This window comes from Erythrolamprus reginae, chromosome 6 (assembly GCF_031021105.1).
Source record: "Erythrolamprus reginae isolate rEryReg1 chromosome 6, rEryReg1.hap1, whole genome shotgun sequence".
Taxonomy (NCBI): Eukaryota; Metazoa; Chordata; class Lepidosauria; order Squamata; family Dipsadidae; genus Erythrolamprus; species Erythrolamprus reginae.
In genome coordinates this window covers 58,830,395-58,852,409 of record NC_091955.1, presented here as the reverse complement: position 1 = coordinate 58,852,409, position 22,015 = coordinate 58,830,395, and the positions used below count along the sequence as shown (strand labels likewise).

Genomic DNA, 22,015 nt, shown 5'->3' with positions numbered 1-22,015 from the left:
TAATTTCCAAATTATTGGAAATAAGAATTGTATCTCATAATGAATACTAGAAACAAAATGCTCCAAAGAGAGATAAAAGGAATTAGGAATGTTTAGCTTTGACAAGAAAAGCATGCAAAGGTATAACAACACTTTCCAAATATCTGAAAGGATGTCACAGTTGAAATTCAAGAAGTGTCGCTATTGTTGCAGAGTGGAAGACACAGTAATGGATTTAAATGATGGAAAAGCAGTTCTATTTCAATGTTAGAAAAATTCCCAAATAGTAAAACAGTTGAAAAACACAACCAATTACTCTGAGAAGTGATTGGTTCCTTCACTTGATTTATTCAACCAGAACCCTGATAGTATTGGTGGCAATGCATTACATTCAACTCCAGCACTAAGAAAATTGGATTCAGTGATATTAAAAACCCATTCTCACTCTGTGATTCTATAATTTTTCCAATCTGTATTTAGCAACTGACCTTCAGTATGCAATACTATAGTACTTTTAAATACAACATAAATTGCTTACAACATAATTGCTTAAATTGCTTACTACCAGGAGAAGGCAGAGCCCCCAAACTCCATTAGAAAGTCATATAAGAGAAGAAACAACCTTACAGAGGAGCTGAGGGAGGGATTACATTTTTCTGGAATTCCATTGCATTCATTGCATAGAAATACTGGTTTCCGAAATGTGCATTCTTTTGAATGGGAACACACAAGAAAACTGCAGGGACTTATCCAGAGAGTTTCCAATATTCTGACACAACTGATTGGAAGAAGAAAAAATCCAACCGTATTTCAACTACAGAAAATTACCAGTTCATTCTGATAATTTGTTTTGGTAAACATGTGTGAAATATTTGTATCTACCCATTTGCTTTGTTCATAATTTTGATTTTATGTACGGTAGTTATATTGCATGTATCAGCTACATTGCTTAATCTACTCTTTTGGCATAATGGAAAGAGACTTCTATTTGTTTACCAATCCATACTGGATTGCATTGAAAGTATAGAAATGAAGTGTACTATAGTAGTACTGTAATGATGTTGGAGTATAATTGGAGATACCAGGTAGAAGTCACTGATGACTTTAAACCAGTATATCTCTCTCTGATCAAATTACCTGTTACAGTTATTGTAATGGTGAAATCTAGAAGAGGGAAGTTTGAACTTCTTCCTTAAGAAAAGGCAGGATGAAAATCTAAGAAGCAAATTAAAATTACCATAGGATCAGTGAAGGGCTACCAAAATTTTTACTACCACACTGTGGGCATGGTTTATGCAGGGTGCCCTGCATTTTCTTTCAATATCTTTCAATGCAAATTGGGTGCTCCGCGGTAGAGCTCCATTTTTGCTTCCCCCCCCCTCCCAATCTGGGCAGTAGCCAACCCCTGCATAGGATTTAACTCTAACTTCTTATTATAAGTCTTAATTTCACATACATATTTATAAGATTGCAGCAAGAAGGAAGAAAAATTCTACTGTTGGACCATATTTAATAACTTATTCTATTACAAGGACCTGTTGCAGCTATATGTATATTTTATTCCAAAGCAGAGTTATGTGTCCTTGAGCTGAAGTTCTAATGCAAATCTAAAAAGGGACATCTGGAAAATTTGCTATAAAATTCTGCCCCCAGCCCTTCAAAAAACCTTCAAAGCTGGATTCTTTCTAATAGATTATAAAACTGTACTATTGCCAATTTAATAAAAATGAAATGTTGGGTTCAGTGTAAATAAAGTACACTAGTGCCAATCTTTATATTTATCTGAAGCTGATGTCTATCTCACTCTGTAAAAATTACATGGAATAATAGTATCAAGTAATTGCAGTAGATTCAAATTATAAAAGAAAAGAATAAAGTGAATACAACATTCAGTTAATCCATTCTTTATTATAAACTTTATAATTTTCATAAACTGAATACATCCTACTCTACTAGGCTAAAATCGTTAAGAATTTTCTTAGATATAAGGCTAAGTGGCTTAAACACTCCAACAGTGCTCAAAACAAATTAATGTGTATGTCTATATGTGCATACATGCACTGAAAAAAGACGCAAATGAAACCAATACATATTTTGATGATAGTATGTAATTAGTTTTGTGTATAATCAGGTGTATATTTTAAGAAATGCTTCCTGTTCTCCTGTAAATGTTTGGTTCCTATAAAATGTTTATTTTCAACAAACTTGAATTTTTTAGTCATCTTGTATATTTTTCAAATGCATACATACCTAATGATTAGTTGTGAGATAAAGCAGAATAAATAAAATTGATGAATTCATATGAAAAAATAAAGCTAAAATAAAGAATGAGGAAAGAGAATGCATTAAGATGCAAGATGAAACAGATGCAATACACTGGAAAGATCAAAGAACTCCATCAATTCATTCTGAGTGTCAAAATCCAGCTGAGCGTCAGAGCCCTGCACACATAATAAGGAATGTTGACTAAAATATAAGGATTAAACAGATGAGCAGTCTCCTGTGGATGTACGGCAGAGATCCTGCTGTGCCACTTGTAAAGACACTTTGGAATGGTACACCTGCTATTGTGCAGTCAAACCTACAGGAAATCCATCTGCAAGGGAAAATAGCTACTCATGCAGTAAAGACCTGGTTGCACAAAATGTGTCCCAAAAGTATATATTTTCTTTTAAAAACAAAATGGTAAATTAGAGCAAACTTCTCTTTAATGATGCAATATTTTTGTCCCTTAAATCGAATTTCACAAATTCCTTCGTAAAAAATGGAAACACAAAAGTCTTATCATTGTCCCTTAGGAACTACTGTATATTCATGTATTAACACTTTCCATCATAGCATACCTGCTAGTATTTCAGTAATAATATCATTGGATGACTATATACGTTTTGTTACAATATCCAAGTCAGTCTTTCATGGCATTATCCTGAATATTCTGTGTGTTTCTAAGATGATTTTTTTTAAAAAAAAATTGCTATAATCAATAATGTTGATGATATTAGGAATGATGGAAAAATGGAATTTTACACACACACACACACACACACACACACACACCTTCTGCCAGCATGACCCTACTGATAGATATTTTTAGGAAGAAGATTCCACTATGTACAGTAGGAATTAACCTTTTAAAACAATGAAATAGTATTGCAAGCCAATGTATAGTGTAGTGTAGCATTATAATATAATAAATATAATAATTGTAATAATATAATGTAATATAATAACATAACATAATGAAATGAAATGGGAAGGTCAAGGTTCTAATCTCACTCAACCTCAAACCTGACTTTAGTATTTCACAATCCACCTCACAAGATATTTGTTATAGGATTAAAACTGGGCCTCGTGCACTCAGGGAAAACATAGTACGTAAATACATTAATAAATAAACCATATACAAACTGATTTGACTTCTTATCCATAATCCTAAGGTAACTAATCTGTCTAACCAGTTTATGGAACTTGAAACTGGTTAGACACAAATCAAATTGCAGTAGATATTTCTTCATTTCATCCCATTTTTTTTTTTTACAATTTTATGGCAACAGCAGCTGCTTTTGTTACCCTATTAGAAAGAGGAAATGATATCTGCAATTACATATTTTATTATTTTTAGTCTTTTAGTCTCTTTAAAGATTTATAGTCAGCTGATACGTTTGATTTCCCTGTTATCTACTGTTTGCAAATACTGTACAAGTTCTTGAATAGTTTATCTTTAGCTAGTAATTGATTCAACTTAAATAAGTGTCAGGGTTCCAAATAGCATCCAAAACTAAATCATAGTCCAAAGCAAAGTTCTAATTTATTAATAGAGCCATGTTGGCACCGCTGGGAGAAACCCAAATCTGAAGTCCTAGGGGTTTCTCCACTCAGTTGAAAGTTCAAGCCCTTGTCCCCACACCCTCAAATCCATCACATTGACCAATCTTCATCTGCCAACTTGGCAGCAACTCCTTCTGTGCAGGTACAAAAGTGCAAAGACAAAGGCTGACTTTGACAATCTAGAAGGAATTTGTTATGGCTACATGCATCCCTCATGCAATTACCCCTCCCAAATTCCCATAACTAAGAATACATTTTTAAATAGCATAAATTGTGGCAGGCCAAAGATTCCAAGTAAAATGGCTTCAACCTGACAGGCAGCCTCCTCTCAGGAAAAGACAATGTCCTACAAGAAAAGAAAGAGAATAACATAGGGGGTTAATACAACATCCTTAACCCCACCCTCCAGGGGGACTCTTTGGTTTGTCTGGGTATTTCTCATAGAATTGTTTTACTAACTTGTCAGCTTTTACATTCCAACATTTCACCCAAGTGGCTTCGGACAAAGGGCATCCTTTCCAATGGATTAGAATTGTAACTGACTCTGACACATTCTGGAATATAAAATTTTCTTCACCTCAAAGTGTGTCTCCCTTTATATTACTACAGGGGAAGGTGGCGGTTGGGTTTGTGATCTAATATTTGACCAAATCACAGTGATGGCGAACCTTTTTTTCCTTGGGTGCTGAAAGAGTGTGGGCATGTGCTATTGCAGATGCGTGAGTGCCCACACCCATAATTCAATGCCTGGAGAGGGCTAAAAGAACCTTCGCCCGGCCCCTGGAGGCCCTCTGGCGGCTGGAAACAGCCTGTTTCCCAACTTCTGGTGGACCCAGTAGGCTTGTGTTTCACCCTCCCCAGGCTCCAAAGGCTTCCCTGGATCTGGGGGAGGGTAAAAACATCCACCCCATCCCCTCTGGAGTCTCTCTGAAAGCAAAAAATGCCTTCCCAGGACCTCTGTGCGAGACAAAATTCAGCTGACCCGTACACACATGCATGTTGGAGATGAGCTAGGACAACAGCTCGAGTGCCACCAGATATGGCTCTGCATGGCACCTGTGGCACTCATGCCATAGGTTCACTATTACTGTTCTAGGCAATGCAAGCTGCAGTGACTGGGTTTATTATTTTAACTATTGGGAATGGATAGAAAGATTTTGGCCCTTAGACATTCATTCTCAATCAGATGTATTTAGTAGACAAGAAAACTTTATCCATCACTCAGAAGGGGGTTCGGTGCTTGTCTGCTTGCTTCTTATAGGCTTCTGCCTCTTCAGCTAGTGCTTACTTGGTATTCTCCCATCCTTTTTTCAGAATCTCCATCCACTCAGTCAGGGACATTGAAGTGGGAGCCTCAGTAGGTAGCTCAGGAATGGGAATGAACTCCCCGACACTGGTAAGCTGAAAAGGAGTTAGTCCAGTGCTGCTATGGACATCATTGTTCTGCAAAAGGCAACAATTCTGACCAACTATCTTGTTGTAATCTATATAACAATGGATGTATTGTTCCAACACTGTGTTCATACATTCCATTGCTCCATTTATATTCAGATGGAAAGCCGAGCTGAGTCCTTATATGGATCCAATTGCTTGTAGGAACCTCTCCAGAACTTGGCAATGAACTGCACATCTAGGTCAGAGATGACTCTTCTTTGAACTCTATGTAGATGTGTTTGAGGAACATTTTTGCTAGTTTCCTGGTTGATGGTAGACCAGACCAAGCGTTAAAATGGGCTTAAAACAAGTCAATAACCGTCCAATTACCATGTTCCCGTTGCTGTCTGGGAATTCCCCAATGAAGTCTATGGCAATCTCCTCCCAGGGCTTGCTGGGCTTGGCCACTTGCCAGGCGGTTTTCCTGGCTGATGCCTCTTGGTCGCAAATGTGGCACAGCTTTTTATGTAATCTTCCACCTCAGCTTTCATCTTTGGCCACCCGAACTGCCGCCGGGCTAGGTGGAGAGTTTTTAGGAATCCAAAATCTCAAGATCTCTGTGTTGTTGTTGAGCCAGGGGTCACTAGGCAGGGCTGCATTCAGTGTTGTTGTCCATTTGTCCTGACTAGGAGCACTTGGTTGTCTGGCTTGGCTCCAGGTGAGGACTGGGGCCACTGTTATCCCTGGTGAGGGGGAAATGACGGAGTGGACTTCTTGCTCCCTTTGGCATTCATATTGTGGTTTTCTCAACAGGGCGTCGGTCAATATATTCTTCCCAGCTGGGATGTGCTTCAGTTCAAATTTGAATCTCCTGAAGTATTTCACCCAGCATACTTGTTTTGGTGAGAGTTTCCTGGCGGTTTAAAATGCTTTGAGGTTGTTATGATCTGTCCATACTTTGCCCCTCTCTGGAATTGTCTCCAAGTGAGCAGCGCCCAACAAACTGCATAGGTTTCTTTCTCCCAAATGGCCTATGTCCTCTTGGTGGCTGTCAGTTTCTTCGAGACATAAGCGCACAGCAGGAGTTGGCCCCTTTCATCTTTCTGCAACAGCACTACCACCATCATCATCACATCGCTGGCATCTGAATAAATTATGTCATTCTGGGTTGGGGTGTTGAAGAATTGGTTCTTCAGCAAAGAGTCGCTTCAGCTTTTTGAATGCCTTTGGCATTCCATTGTCCACCCTATCAGCTGGTTAGGCTTTGGCTTGGTGGGTGATGGACCGGTCTTTAGCAGCTTGGTCACTGGCAGCGCCACCTCAGCAAATGCGTGGATGAACTGCCAATAGAAGTTCGTGAAGCCCAAGAAGTTTTAAAGTTGCTTGCGAGTGCATGGGGGCTGCCAGTCTAGCACCACTTTCACTTTTCCTGGATCCATCTCTATCCCCTTGCTGGAGATGCAATATCTAGGGAGGTTTGTGAAGTTCACATTTGGAAAGTTTTGCATACAGCTTGGCGGCCAGAAGGCTTCCTAAGACTTGTCGCGCTAGCTTCCCATGCTCCTCTAGTATTTCACTAAAGATGAGAATGTCATCCAAATAAACCAGCACTCCATTGTATAGACGAGGGTGGAGCACCTCTTTGATGAATTGCATGAAGACCGTGGGAGGCCCTGGCAGACCAAAGGGCATCACTCTAAATTGGAAGCTTCCCAAAGGGCAGTTAAAGGTAGTCTTCCATTCACACACACACACACAATCCTGATGCGATAGTATGCTTCTCTCAAATCCCCCTTGCTGAATATCTTGCCTTTGGACAAGTAGCATACAAGTTTCATGAGAGGGAGTGGTTATGTAGTTTGCACACACAGCATTGAAACCCACAGAAGTCAACACACAGTCTGACCCTCCCCATCCTTCTTCTCTTTCAAGACCATGGGGGTTGCAACCCTAGGTTTGGCTGGTTGGATGAACTGTTGTTCTAAGTTGGTATAAATGTATCTCTTTAACTCCTCCAATTCTTTTGGGCTGAGTGCATCTTTGATGTTTGGAGTGTAGTCTCCAGCTCAAGTTATCGCATAGCCCGTCCACTGGTGAGGGGGGAGATAGTTGCACTCTTGCTTGCTAAAAACCTCTTCCAGGTCTCAGTATTCTACTGGCACCTGCTGGGAGCCTGGGGTTTGACGTCAAGCACTGGGGCTACCAGCTGGAAATGGTCTGACCATAGGTGTTTGGCTCCTCTGGGCTGCTATACTTCTCTTGGGGGGGGGGAGAATACCTGATACTCATGGTTAGCTTTCGGTAGCTGTTCTCCCATTTAATGGTGGGGGTCCATTTGTCTTGCCATACAAGACCAAAATGACTACCTCTGACATCTTGGGGGCAACTATGAACTGGATGTTCTTTCTGCGCCAACTCAAGAAGCTCAAACTGCCCAAGGAGCTGGATGGATTCGCAACTGGCTGACCACACACAGCTTGTAGCCCTCAATAGAACTACATCTACATGGATGAAAATATGCAATGGTGATATGCCTACGTTCTGTCTTGAGCCCAATACTCAATATCTTTATAAATGATCTAGATGAGGGGATAGAAGGGGAACTCATCAAATTAGCAGATAACACCAAGCTGGGGAGAATTTCTATCACTTTGGAAGATAAACTCAAGATTCAGAAGGATCTTAACAGACTTGAATATTGGGTCCTATCCGACAAACTGTAGTTCACTGGTAAGAAAAATAAGAATCTGCACTTAGACAGGAAAAACCACATGAAGAGGTATAGAACAGTCAGTACCTGGTTCAATAGTAGTACCTGTGATATGAATCTAGGTATAATAGGGGACCAATATGAGCCAATAGTGTACTGTAGCTGCCAAAAAGCCAATATAGTCCTAGGTTGTATCAACAGAGGGATAGCATTAGGATCATAAGAAGTGATAGTACTGCTTTCTGCTGCATAGTAAGGCCACATTTAGAATACTGCATCCAGTTTGATTCTCATGATACAAAAAGATCCTAGAAAGTGTGCAAAGAAGAGCACACTGTGCCTGGAGGCTAAATCCTATGATGAACAATTGAGGGAACTAGGTACATTTAAACTAAGGATTAGGGGTTATATGTTTTCCAGTACTTGGGGGGGGGGGCTGACAGAAAAGAGGGGACTGACTTATTTTCCAAAGCACCAAAAGGCAGGACAAGAACTACTAAGAATGGAACCCAACCCAACCTAGAACTAAGGAAATGTTTCCTGACAGGAAGAACAATTTATCTACCGAAGAACTTGTCTCCTGAAGTTGTATGTGTTCTACCACTGGAGGTTTTCCAAAATATACTGGACAACCATTTGACCCAGATAATGTAAGGTCTCCTACCTTAAGAACTAAGACCCCCAAGGTCCCTTCCAGCCCTTTGATTCTAAATTCTTCTTAACCAACTTTAAAAGGCTTCTAGGTCTTTCAAATTCATTGTGTATCACACTTCATATACATTTAGCAAGTAGCTAGATTAGTAGAAATTCACAAATATAATAGTAATAAATGGTAATAAAAATAATTCTCCATTCAGTGCTCCTATTTACATCAATTTTTTGTGACAACAAAAGCCTTCAATGCGAAACTGATTGTGGTCTTGTCTGCTGTTGGAAAGTTCTCACTAATTAATTTACAGTGCTGAACTTGTTGTTTAAGCAATCTCTCTGCTCTGTGAGGTGAGGAAAGTTTTTTAAAAACACATGTCAGCCACAGGATACCATACCAGAGAAATTTATCTCAATGAGATGGCAACAACCAGTGATCTTCCCTTTCTCTCTGTCATGTGTTCACTTATGGATCTTTTGGTTAACAGCTAAGCTGTTAGAAATGATTATGGTCACAAAACGAGAAGAGGGTGTATTCTGATTCTAAAAAAAGTATTTTTGCCTACAGAACAAAAAAACCTATTAGCTGCTTTAGATAATAACAATAAAATTGAATTTAGCAATGAATCCTTTTTCATTCATTACTTGATTCTTAACCCAATGTGAAAATGTTATCTAGTTGCCATGATGTTTTGTAGACATTATTCTTCTACCCAAAGAATGTCATTACAAAACTACCCAGTGAAATTTGATTACCTGTATTTTATTTCCTACTGAATTTGAGTTTTTGAAAAGGATAACCAACCATACGATTACAATCCAGAGAGAGCTAGCCTTGTTTCAGTAGATATCTAAAAGGCACTGGTTTACTGCAGTGACGGTAAATTTCTTCAATACTTCCTTTTCCCTTCAATCTCCTGTAACCATGTATGCTTAACTTGTATATTCCATACATCACATTTGTAGTTTTTCATCAAGCCACATACACGGTTTATAAACCACTATGATTACCCAATTAATATGGTCTATTATCAAGACCACTTCTTCAAAGGTTAAGAAATGATGCTCGGATTACATTATTCCTTTAATTTAATATGAAGCTTCTGTTGGATTTCCTCTATTAAGAAAAAATGTGGTTTTGTTCACAGATATGCAAATATACTACCATTTAGACAGTTTTTCAATTAACTGATAAGATGGGGGAAAACAGCATTATTTTGGGTGAACATGTGTGGGAAATGTGGGCATCGGACCAGAATATCTCCGAGACCGCCTTCTGCTGCACGAATCCCAGCGACCAATTAGGTCCCACAGAGTGGGCCTTCTCCGGGTCCTGTCAACTAAACAATGTCGGTTGGCGGGCCCCAGGGGAAGAGCCTTCTCTGTGGTAGCCCCGACTCTCTGGAACCAACTCCCCCCAGAGATTAGAACTGCCCCCACCCTTCTTGCCTTTCGTAAACTCCTCAAAACCCACCTTTGCCATCAGGCATGGGGGAACTGAGATATCTCCCTCGGGCCTATACAATTTATATATGGTATGTTTGTACGTATGTCTGCTTAATAATGGGGTTTTTAAAATATTTTAAATTGTAAATTATTAGATTTGTTATGAACTGTTTTATTCTGTTGTGAGCCGCCCCGAGTCTACGGCGAGGGGCGGCATACAAATCTAATAAATAAATAAATAAATAAATAAATAAATGAATGAATGAATAAACAAACAAACAAACAAACAAACAAAACAAACAAACATGTTGTATCAACATTCTAAATTTCTGTATTTGATGCATTTAGACCAACTCACACTTTGTATTCAATTAGAGTCCAACCTCAGAACAGTTTTCTCCCTCTTCTTGTAGCTTGGTTATCCCTTTTTGCTTCCAGAGTAACTGAAATTTGTCATTCTTCACCCTATAAAATAACTCTGGCTGATTTTAATTTGGAATAGGGGATTTTAGCAACTCCAAAAATGTTATTAATTTTCACCAAGTATATTTAATATTAATCATCTGGGATCTGGAAAAACATGATAAACTATATTGTTACTTTGAAATATGTGATGCTGGAATTCAGTAAAGAGGAGTTGGAAAAATGGTTGAATTCATAAGAGTCATAAATTGTAATGCTAAATTTCTTATCCATATAATGCAGAAAGTTTTAAAATTTGTGATAGTTTGGTGTAGTGGCGAAAGTGCTAGTCTAAAAACCAGGATTGTGAGGTCTAGAACTCAGCAGCAGTAGTGTCAAACTCACATGGTCATGGCAGCATCGTGTGACATAATAGGACTTTTTTTCCCTTTGTTAAACTGGGCGTGGGCATGGCCAGCGCATGACGCATCTGGCCTGCGGGCCGTGAGTTTAACAGCCCTGCTCTGTAGGCATGAAAGCCACAGAGTGATTTTAAGCCAATCACTCTCACTAGCCCAACCTGACAGATGATAAGATAGATGATATACAGACAGACAGATAAGATACATGACAAAATAAAAATAATGAGAATAAACACTGAGAACAACAGACAGAATTCAACTGAGAAGCTACTCAGAAATATAGGGATAAAGGACTGAGCAAATTTTCTGATTGCAGTTCATAGTCATGATATATAGTTTATGTGCAATAATATCTTTCTATTTGTGTCTGTATGTCCTCTTGATTCATCTGCATTATTGTCTTGGAAAATTCCTGCTACGTTAAAACAAGCAAATATTTCAGGACATACCATTTTTAAATTAAAAACATAAATAGGGTTAAGCAATATTATCTTTAAAATTGCCCTAAATTTTTAGTCACCAGCAATGTTAGTCACATCAGTATTCATGAATAACCCTGCTGTAGTTTCCATTGTCTCTACAATGCTTCAGCTTTATCAGCAGCCCATGAATTAATTAATTTCTTTATTAATCCAAATGATTTTCTTCAATTTTGATATGCCCTCAAGCTGTCTCACCAAGATCAACTCCCTCTGTGTTCCATAAAATTGTAATCAATCTCTATTATGGTCATGAAAATGGTATTTGTCACTTTGCTGAGAAAAAAAAAATCAATATGTCTTCTAGGGCAGAACCGGCATTTAATACATCGAATTGATGCCTGTTAGAGAAATTTAGCTTGCCTGCAGTTTGAGACAAGCTAATAGAAATCCCCCAAAATGGTTGATGTTTGGCAAATGAATATACATGCATGCCTGACAAATTAATATTGGGACATCAAGAATGCACTGTCATTTCATGTACTGAAAAGAAAATGGATTTGGACCAGCAAATCCCAACAGAATTTTTTTCTTTTAAAAAAATATTTATCCATCAAAACTGCACAAATGGAATTGGCCCAGGGTTTTTGTTTTTTTTTAAAACCCTAATTCTTCTCTAAATCATATCTAATGCTTTATTTCTGGAATCATCAAAACAAAAAAAAATGGATACAAAAATAGCATAGAAAAAGTGGCTATAAATATGATCATAATAAATAAAACATTTTATCATTTTAGTAAATAATTATTCATCAGAATACTGATTCTTTATACATTCAATTTCTTTGGGCTGGTTGACACCATATTACTGTTTACATTTTAAATATTCATTAAAAATATACTGTAATGTGGGGATTTAGAAATCTAAATAAGAAATATAGCAATATGAAATAATATGATTATCGTTTTCCAGAAACTCATTAAAATACTATGGAAATTAACATAAACATTATTTTCTCATTTGTTTCCATGAGAACAACAAATATTTCCAATGTATTGCTAAAACGGTGAAACTAGTGTAATTTTTGTAAAATACATTGTAAATTTTATTTTATTTATTTTATTTATTTATTTATTTTGTCCAATGCACAAAAGAAGAATAGAATAGTAGATACGATATAGGAGATATAGGAGAGACAATAGGACAGGGGACGGGAGGCACGCTAGTGCACTTATGCACGCCCCTCTTAGGAATCTGGAGATGTCAACTGTGGACAGTCTAAGGGTAAAAGGTTGGGGGTTAGGGGAAGATACTGCGGAGTCTGGTAATGAGTTCAACGCTTTGACAACTCAATAACTAAAGTCGTATTTTTTATAGTGCAATTTGGAGCGGTTAATATTAAACTTGTATCTGTTGCGTGCTCTTGTGTTGTTGTGGTTGAAGCTGAAGTAGTCGTTGACAGGCAGGACGTTGCAGCATCTGATCTAAACAAAACACTTGTAAAAATAGCTATCAGGGTTCCAAATCAAATCAGACTCCGAGCCAAAGGATTCCTCAAAATTCCAGTTTATTAGCAGAGCCTTATTGGCACAACTGGGAGAAACCCGAATCTGAAGTCCCAGGGGTTTTTTCAAGCCCTTGTCCCCACACCCCCAAGTCCATCACGCTGACCAATCTTGATCTGCCAACTTAGCATCAACTCCATCTCCTTCAATGAAGGTGCAGAAGTACAAAGAGAAAGGCTGACCTTGACCATCTAGAAGAAAGTTGTTATGGCTACAGGCAGACATCTGTCATGCAATTACCCCTGCCAATTTCACACAGCTAAGAATACATTTCTGGCAGGCCAAAGACCACAACTAAAATGGTTTCGTCCTGACTGTGGGATATAAGGTCTCCTTTTTTAACGAACTACTAATTTATGCTGTATAAATGAGACTTAGTTGTTTTTACATTAAATGTTAAACTGTTTACAAGAATTACATATTAAGTGTTACATTGTCAACATTCATGTAATTCCCAGCTTCAGATGAAATATAGGTAATTAAAACAAGTCATTATGTTATTAAAAGATTTCCAAATATTTAGAAAATATCATATCTTTTAATCAATACTGTTAGACTTATATGCATGGAAAAGCCACATCTATCATATGTCCTACAGGTCCTGCCAAGAAATGAACATTGGGAAAACTTACTTTCTTTAAAAAATATATTTCCCACCCAGTCCCCAGGGAAAATATTCAGGATATAAGAGATTTAATGGAGACATTAAGTATGAATCTTTGTACTCTAATATACTAATATACTGAACCCTTAGAGAAGCAATTCCCACTGATTTTCCTTTAGTTTTCATAACTATAATTTGTAAATTTCTCACAAGCACATTTGTTGACAAATATTTCATATTAAAAAACATGAATTCCACAGAGAAAGAGAAAAATCAGGCTATTCTTTCAGACAAGCTACCATGGAAGAATTTGTTAACATTCATTTGAGATAAATGCAAATGTTTCAGCTAAATAAGACCGAAACTTATTAAATTTTTGTTAAATGCCTCTTTCTTTATTTTTTAAAATGTTATGAGATTTATCATCTATAATTTTAAATGCCAATGTGGAGCTATAAATATAACAAGAGAACTGCTGAATTTTTAAAAAACATGTGAAAGAAATCTGAACTCATATGTTATTATAAGTTATCAATCTGTCCGTCCATCACCCTGGGGGGGGATCATTGACCCCCTCAGAGAGGGTCCGCAACTTGGGCATCCTCCTCGATCCACAGCTCACATTAGAGAACCATCTTTCAGCTGTGGCGAGGGGGGCATTTGCCCAGGTTCGCCTGGTGCAGCAGTTGCAGCCCTAACTGGACAGGGAGTCACTGCTCACAGTCACTCATGCCCTCATCACCTCGAGGTTCGACTACTGTAATGTTCTCTACATGGGGCTACATTTGAAAAGTGTTCGGAAACTTCAGATCGTGCAGAATGCAGCTGCAAGAGCAATCATGGGCTTTCCCAGGTATGCCAATGTTACACCAACACTCCGCAGTCTGCATTGGTTGCCGATCAGTTTCCTGTCTCAATTTAAAGTGTTGGTTATTACCTATAAAGCCCTTCATGGCATCAGACCAGAGTATCTCTGGGACCGCAGAGGTCCCAGAGTTGGCCTTCTCCGGGTCCTGTCGACGAAACAATGTCGCCTGGCGGGACCTAGGGAAAGAGCCTTCTCTGTGGCGGCCCTGACCCTCTGGAATCAACTTCCCCCAGAGATTAGGACTGTCCCCACCCTCCTTGCCTTTCACAAACTCCTTAAAACCCACCTCTGTCATCAGGCATGGGGAAATTGATTCCCCTATGCCGTTTGCGCTTTATTTATGGTTTGTATGAGATGTACAATTGATTTTATATTAAGGGTTTTAAATTGTTTTAATCATTGGATTTGTACTGTTCTGTTGTTGTGAGCCGCTTCAAGTTTTTGGAGAAGGGCGGCATACAAATCTAATAAATAAATAAATAAATAAATAAATAAATAAATAAATAAATAAATAAATAAATAAATAAATAAATAAATAAATAAATAAATAAATAAATAAATAAATAAATAAATAAATAAATAAATAAATAAATAAATAAATAAATAAATAAATAAATAAATAAATAAATAAATAAATAAATAAATAAATAAATAAATAAATAAATAAATAAATAAACAAATAAATAAACAAATAAATAAACAAACAAACAAATAAATAATAACAACAACAACAACAATTTCATTATACTTTTTTTCTAATAGCTGCATCTAAGAATCTATATTATTCCAATGTTTGTCAATAATTAAACCTTAATTCACCTAGAGATGCAAGGATTTGGAATGTGGGCCATTTGCACCAAAAAGTAAGGGAACTTGATTTCTGGTAAATACAGAATTAGATATTTTGTTTGATTTTTAATATATTACTAGTGTAAGATGATTGGTAAAAAGAGGACATATGCAAATTTGAATATCTATATAAGAAAAGAGATAATTTGCCAGTGTAAAAAACAATTTGTGTTGTAAAATACATCATTTTCATATGTCTGTCTATCTGTAGAATTCAATAGACAACATAAAAATAAATCACAATTGAAAACATAATCTTGATTTAATTCCAATTTTTTAACTGAGCCAGATAATCAGTTGACAACATATATTTCATCATAGAACAAAGAATTTGAATTTAAATTGTTACATAAACTAATGAAGAATTCTAATCCTAGAGCTTCCTTTGGATCATATTTTCATTGAATATGAATGTATGAAATATTTTTTCCCTTATGCAGACAAAACATTTTGGCAAAATTTATTTATAGCATCAAACACTAAAGTCAAACTGTTAATCTTTAGGATTTGCAAGTTTGAGATGTGTTACATTTACATCTGGTATGTGAGTTGACCAGCCTAAATCAGGATAAATCCAATTTAAATTAATTAAGTTTGACCTAAATGCCTAAATTAATGCCTCATTAAATTGTGCCAGCATTTTGGAAGCTGTTTAGTTTACTTTTGGAAAAACTTGTGGTTTTCAAACTGCACTACTGTATTTATCTGCCTATATCATCACTGCAGAAAAAACAACCTGCCTTCCATTGAGAACCTGCATACTGCACGAGTCAAAAAGGGTGGGGAAAATATTTACTGACCCCTTGCATCCTGGACACAAACTGTCTCAACTCCTACCCTCAAAACGTCGCTACAGAGCACTGCACACTAAGACAACTAGACACAAGAACATTTTTTCCCGAATGCCATCACTCTACTAAACAAATAATTCCTTCAACACTGTCAGACTTTTTACTAAATCTGCACTTTTATTTCTACTAGTTTTTCTCATCATTCCTATCATCCTTTTCCTCCCACTTAGGACTGTATGACTGTAACTTGTTGCTTGTATCCTAAGATTTTTATTAATATTGATTGTTTCTTCATTGCTTATTTGATCCCTATGACAATCATTAAGTGCTGTACCACATGATTCTTGACAAATGTATCTTTTTCTTTTATGTACGCTGAGAGCATATGCACTAAGACAAATTCCTTGTGTGTCCAATCACACTTGGCCAAAAAAATTCTATTCTATTACTTTGGAAAAATTAAGTTTAGTCTCTTTGATGCTGAATACCACTGTACAATGTTACCATAATTCACTGATCTTATCCTAAGATCTCCATGAGATTTCACAATTCTCATCTATAGATTTGTCAGATTGTTCTATTTTTATATAACGTAACAATAGCACTTAGACTTATATACTATTTCATAGTGTTTTTCAACCCTCTCTGAGTGGTTTACAAAGTCAGCATATTGCCCCCAACAATTTGGGTCCTCATTTTAACAACCTTGTGAGGATGGAAGGCTGAGTCAACCTTGAGCCTCATGATATTCAAACTGTCAAAATGCTGGCATTCGACAGTCAACAGAATTAGCCTACAATACTACATTCTAACCACTGTGCCACTCACCACAATAGAGTGTATCCCGGCCCCATTATTATTTAGTTTATATATCAATGACTTGCCAGGGTTAATGAAGGATCCCATGGTACACATGCTGATGATCCTAAATATTGTAACAGCTTGCTTTATGCTGATACAATTTTATTATCATATTCACTAGTAGGATTACATAGGCTATTAAGAAGATTCAACTCTTATTGTCAGGATATCTCCGTAATCATTAGTAAATCTAAATAAAAAATAATGGTCTTTGGAAAACATCAGCAGAGACATCAGGCAATTAGACGGTGAACCAATTGAACAGGTTAACACTTTTGTTTAATTAGGCATAACCGTTTCCAAGATTGGATCTGGGGCTTGCCATCATCAACAGAGTACAGTTAGAGCAAAAGCTCTTTTTGAATTTATTTATTTGTTTGTTTGTTTGTTTGTTTGTTCGTTCGTTCATTCATTTATTATAGTTGTCAAACAAGTATAGACTTATAGTTTGTATTAACATAACAAAGTATAAAGAAGTGATAAAAAGAATAATAGGACAGAAGGACAGGGACGGTAGGCACAATAGTGCGCTTATGCACGCCCCTTACAGACCTCTTAGAAAAGGGGAGAGGTCAACAGTTTATTTTACTGCTTAAACTACCCAGGGTCCCTAGCCCCATTAATTAATGTATATAAAACTAAGGTTACCCCTATGCTCTTGTATGGAGCAGAGGTTTGAGGTCTATACTCAACCACAGGTCTATACTCCCAGAACAAACACAGTCCCAGCATTTGAGATGTATGTTGGGTGTAGATCATCTGCCACAGCAGTTAAAGCTGAATTAGGAATTCATACAATTCATGAACTATCCAAAATATAACTATTGGTGCAAAGGAAATGAAATGTAGACTGATAGACTCCCTAATGCCTACTAGAGCAAATAAAATTACAATCATAAATCTCCTGGATCATCAAATTAACAAATTTTGTAAGAAGCTGTGGCCTTCCTGTCTCTTACATAAAAGAACAATTCAAAAAAAGAACTGCCTAAAGAATTAAGGATATAGAAGCACAAAATGATATAGCTACCCTTAGTAAAGTGGGTAACTTGAAATGGCTGAGCAAATACAAATGTAGTTTTCAAGTAGACAGCTCTTTGAAGTTACAACTGCCAAAATATGTTAGGGAGATAATTACGCAAATGAGATTTGAACAGCTTGACACAATGGTCAGATATGGGAGATTCCATTCTTTACCCTACAATGAGAGTCTCTGTATTTGTGGAGTGCAGGGATAGAAAACCTGGCTCACATCCTATTTTATTGTTGCTTGTATAAGGGGGTGAGAGATGGGTACCTTGGTCCATATACCAAACGAATGACCAATTGGGATCCCCAATTGTCAATTTCTTTTGATTAATTTTCCTTTTAACAAACAACCACCTCCCTTCTCTATCTTTCTGAACTCCAACCTCTTCAAATAAAACCCTCTGATGAACAAGAATCACCATACTTTACTATTTTGCATTCCTCGAGATTCATATACCCATTTCCAATTTCTATCATTAACCAATTTATCCCTTCCTCCCCGTCTTTTATGTGTTTCTGTTAAAATCATAATATCCACCTTGTTTTGCTTAGCCATCCAAAATATCCTGTAATGTTTCAAATCTGATCCCAAACCATTCACATTTAAAACCATTATAGTACACTCACTCATAATATACAAAAATAAACCTTTCCCCCTCTTGTTTTGCTCTTGGTTTACTTATTTTCCCTTTCCTCACCCCAGTCACCTGCCCAAATTGCCTCCCCCCGTGCTCCCCACACCAAAAAGGGGGAGGACAAGAAAAACCCTTGTCCAGTCATGAGGCACTTCTCCTGATTGCATTCCCATGCTGCTGAGCTCCACTTGCAACCACTTTTTAATATAATTAGAGAGAAAAATTCCCCCTCCCTTATCCATTTGAATAATACATTTTTTTTTACTTTTTTACTTCTTTTACCTTTTTCCCTTCTCCCCCCAACAAGAATCAAAATTAACACTTAAAATTCCAGGAACATCTCCAAGGGGGGATGACATAATCAGTTTCAAATTGTTCACTTCTTCACTTTCTTCTCACACTGGGCTCTTGTTTTTCTCTGCTCCCTTTTGATGGCCTCCACCTGCCCCGTTAACTCCTTCAGCTGCTCCTCCTTTTGCCTTTCCTCCCCATCTGGGGTACTGCGACCGCTAAAATAATCTTCTCCTCCTTCTGCTCCTTTTGGCTCTCCAACTGCTCCACTCTCCCCTCCTTCTGCTCCTTGTGCTTTGCTTTCTCCAACCTCAATACCCAGTTGATTCAACAGTGCCTTTCCCTCCTCCAATGACTGTGCTCTAATTTTCTTAAAACACCAAAATGGCAGCTGGAAAACCACAGGTAAACTTTTTCCCGCTTTGATATAAACGGCTTGAAATTGGATGTAAGACAGCTGTCGCTCTCAAAGTTTCCCAGGAGAGATTTCTAAGAACTCTTATCTTGTTTCCATCTTGCTTAAGGCCGGCACAACTTTTTAAATACTTGTAGATAATATCAGCTTTTTTCTCACTGACCAAGGCCATAACAACGTCTCTTTGCCTCTCCGGGTTTCTACGTGGGACGCCCCAATGGACACGTAAAATGTCATCAAAAACAACCTGGGTACCCTGCGCTTTCATCCAACCAAGGATTGCTTCAGCTAATTTCAAGCCTGGAGCAAAATCTGGTCTAAAACCATGCAGATGTAAATTCCTTCTCCTTTGACGGTCTTCCAAATTGGCAATTCAATTGTTTACAAATCTCATCCTGACTTTTAACTTGATGCTCTAATTTCTGAATTTTTTCAGGTGACACATCTGCTCCTTTTTAAACTGTTTTAATATCTAAGGAAAGATTTTCCAATACAGATTCCACTCTCAGAAATCTTTGTTCAAAGCCAGTAACAATTTGAAGCAGTTGATCGAGTTTTGTTTCAATTTTCCCGAGGCTAGGGTCAGCTCCTTCAGCCATTTTATTGAGATTTATTGTACTCACTTCGTGATAGCGAAAGAAGATCCGTCTTCCCTTAAAACCGCAAATCTTAGATTCTCTTTGAACTTCTGTGAATGCTCTACTCCTCTGCTTTTCTTCAAGAAGGATTTATGATGTTTTGAGGGAGAGTTTTCCCCTTTATTTAGTTTATCACAACGGAGCTCGAGGTGGGTGCGCCTAGAAAAAACTGTGACGCATGGGCAATCTATTTACATATAATATCATGATTGAAGTAATAGTAGATCTTTATAACTCATTTAGTCAAACAATGTTATTTCCTGAATTATAGAATTACATCTGACTACATATAACACAAATGAATAAGGGGCAGAATACAAATCTAATAAATTATTATTATTATTATTGTTGTTGTTGTTGTTGTTGCTGTTGTCGTTTTGTTGTTGTTGTTATTGTTATTATTATCCTAACATTACTAAATGTTACTAAATGAACAGGTAAATGATTTGACAACATCTAGGTTATATCACAAAACCATGTAAAATTTTAGTTGAAAATTATTCAGAATAGAATACAATAACAAATCCTAATAAAATATACTTTGCTAATATGATAACAACACTGATTTCTATGATAATTTTGTTCATCATGGGGAACTTCACTAGGTAATGAACAGTAGTACATCTAATCTGCATATCAAACATAAAGAGCTAAGAAAAACAAATCAAAGGTGATTCAATCTTATTATAGTATGGTCATCTTATGGTGTTCTCATCTGACCACTGTAATTACCTAAATTGATTCTAATTCATATGCCATGTGCATTCCAAACCAGAAAGTACTTTTAGATCTCTCTATTAGAGTATCACTAAATCAAGATATGACAGAAGCTTCAAGCATACTTTTTGACAGCAAATTCAATATTATATCATATTGGTGCTCATATATTCATTCATATTACATAAAGCCTAGCAATTATGGAGTAAGAAAAGATACTAGAAAAGAAAAGTTAATGAAAGATTTGTATTAGAGATATTGTAAATAGGTTGAATCATAAGAACAGGTGGTATAGAAATAAGGATAAATAAAATACATAAGCTCAAGTTAGGGACAACTTTTTTCAAGGTTCCAAATTATCTATAGTAATTAGATATAAAGGATACATATTACAGTTCCAGAATAACATTTTAAAAATGAAGAAAGACGCTTAAAAATTGGAAGTTGTATTCAATATAAGCAAGTATAATATTATTTGTTATTAAAAATATTAAGTTAACTGCCAAATAGTCTTGATAATGACCATGGTAAACAAATCAGTTAGAATATCATTTCAATGTTTCATTGTTGTGAAAACATAATTTGCATACTGGGGCTCTTGAATAAAGGAATAGAAAAACTAAACTTAATTGTATAATGCCTTTTCTAATATGCTTATATGAAATCCCAATCACTACTAGACTTATGCAAAAAAAGTTACCAGTAAAGATATTTGTGCCATGAATGGAACTGGATTTTTTTTTACTAAAAGAAAATACTTGGTGTGATTTACTTCCATAAAGCATTTTTGTATCACTTTAAAGCGTTTCATACAAGAGCTTCAGCCTTTTTCTCAAGGTACACTTTCGTTTAACAAAATTGTGTTTTCCTTTAAAATCCATATTTTCTAGCAATATTGGAACACAGCTAAACTGAGTGCAAAAAACTTTAAGACTCTACACAGAAATAAATGTTAATTTTATTTTTAAATGAAAACTGAAAACACGTTACCATATCAACATTATGAAAAGGAATTAATGTAGGGTAGGAAAAAAAGAATAGAGGTGGCAACTGTATATTATAAACTGCAGAGATGGAAACTGTATCAACTTTCTTTCAAGTACCTGAAGTCTTGTTTTTGCTGCAGAAAATTAAGCCTTTAGAAACATCCTACAGATCATATCTTGGCAAGTGACAAATTTTATGGAAAAAAATGGGTACTCTGGAATTCTGTCACTTACCTTCTTTAGGAAGTCACTACAGAATATATGTGAGTGTCCTAACTTTTCTCCTCAACTGACTTTCTTTCATGGAGCCTCAAATTCCAAGTGAAGTTGAGCAAACATATTCCTTTTGAAAGCAGGCAGGCTGCAGAGTCATGGAGAGCCCTGTAACAAATACAAAAGCATCCTTTGCTATCAGTACTACATCTCAAAGACATTCTAAAAATACAATCTGAAAATGAGAAAGGGAAATACTTTTTTCATAATAAAATAAAAGTTTGAAATTTCGAAGGGCAAGTTTTGGCACAATTGTTGAGCCTA

At 36.6% G+C, this 22,015-nt stretch overlaps 1 long non-coding RNA gene across 1 annotated transcript in view; it reads right to left on the bottom strand.

Annotated features, from left to right (window-relative positions):
* Positions 1-21,853, bottom strand: part of LOC139168999 (uncharacterized) — a 75,580-nt gene extending 53,727 nt beyond the window's left edge. Inside the window, exon 1 of the long non-coding RNA XR_011559412.1 lies at positions 21,713-21,853. This is a non-coding gene — a long non-coding RNA (uncharacterized lncRNA). The remainder of the gene's footprint in view (positions 1-21,712) is intronic.
* Between the last annotated feature and the right edge of the window lie 162 nt (positions 21,854-22,015).